Source organism: Arachis ipaensis, chromosome B10 (assembly GCF_000816755.2).
Source record: "Arachis ipaensis cultivar K30076 chromosome B10, Araip1.1, whole genome shotgun sequence".
In the NCBI taxonomy this organism is placed as follows: domain Eukaryota; kingdom Viridiplantae; phylum Streptophyta; class Magnoliopsida; order Fabales; family Fabaceae; genus Arachis; species Arachis ipaensis.
The window spans coordinates 103,887,601-103,889,372 of NC_029794.2; positions in this window are offsets into that span (position 1 = coordinate 103,887,601).

The following is a 1,772-nucleotide window of genomic DNA, read 5'->3' on the forward strand; positions in this document are numbered from 1 at the left end:
GAAGCATGGACCTGTCGACATTCTTATAGGCTCCGAGCCTAAAGAAGTTCAAAAGATTTGAGCCATAGCTTCTTCAAAGGTATATGTACTTGTATGTTTCCATTGTACTTACTGCGTATTCATGTGCACACTTAGCATCTATTTATTTTTCATTACAGTCCAAACAATTCAAGAGAAGCTTCCAGTCTCGACTTGAAGACGACAGTCCTTCTGATAGGGAAATCGATCAACCTGTGCATGTTGAGATAGAAGTTACTCAACGCATTCCTATCGACACTCCTCACGTGGCTAGTTTGATTGCTCCTACTCCAACTTAGACTTTCCCTTCTGCTACTACCTCCTATGCTTTGAGGTAAAACCTTTAAACCTGTAATATTCGTTATGTATATACTTTTTGCTCATCATTACTATTATTATTTATTATTATTATTATTGAATTATATAGAAATAGTCATAATTATTTATTATTGTTCTAGGTGTAGAGCCTATTGTTGTTACGGACGGTGAATTTATCGTCGATATGGAGTTCAGTTCTACAGAAACTATGATTGCACCAATTAAAGATTATATTAAGGTTTTGAAAATCGGACCGAACCAGCCGGTTCAACCAGGTTAATCAAAAGCTGACCCTCTGGCTGGTCCGATTGATCCCGAAATTGTCCTGCAAAAAATCGGTTAAAAAATCGGTCGAATTGGTAGTTAATCGATGAACCGAATAAACTGGCCAGGTTTTTTCAAGATCCGGTTCTCTAATCAACGTCAAAAATGATGTCATTTTGATCCCAGCAAAAAAAAGAGAAGAAAATCCATTCCCTAAATGAGCAAAACAAAATACTAGCACCTCCCTCTCCTTTCTAACCCTAATTTTGTCTAACCCTATTAGCAACAAATGGAAAAAGCTACGCCTCCACCATCCCTACCACTATCGGCGTCAACAATGACCACCAACGGTTGCCATTCTCGCTGTAACACCCTAATTAGCCTAAGCTTTACCATGCGTTGTAAAGCAAAGGTTAATCAAAGGTTACGACAGTTCTAAACTTATACATATCATATATAGAAGGAATTAATAATATCTAGAAGCCCGATGAAGAATATAGCTCAAAAATGGAATTTGAAAAGCACAAGACGTACTAGCGAAGCTACTAACTTAAGGCACAGAAACAAATGTAATATAACAAAATATAGTAGTATAATATCATAAGAAATCTAGCCACGGCTCGCGAAGTTTAAGCCGGCTAGCCATATACAGACAATACATGAGTCCAGATAGTAAAACAGCTTATACAAGTTTTATACTCTCAAATACAAGCCTCTAAGCCAAACAAAATACAAAAGTGAGAGACATATACATAATAAATCAAAAAGACTCCAAGAGGTATCCAGATCCTCCGCTCCTATCACCAATAAAACAACTCACCGTGGTGGGTTGCGACCTGCATCTGAAAACAACAATAGAAATATTGTATGAGAACTGGAGGTTCTCAATATGGTAACAGTGCCCAATGATGTAGGATATAAGACCCCAGGACGCCAAAGGTAATCCAAGACTCCATATCCATCACAAGAATTCAAGCTTAAAGCATTCTAAACCGAATTAACATAATATGTAAAACTTTAACAAAACTTAAGCCATAGCACCATAAGAGAGTAATCTATCTTAGGGAATTTCTACTCTAATCAACCACCGCTGTCCCACAGCCTTCACCAACCGATCCGCCATGCGATCCCATCGCCACCGCCTTCCGAACCTTCTCAATCCCAGTAAAAGC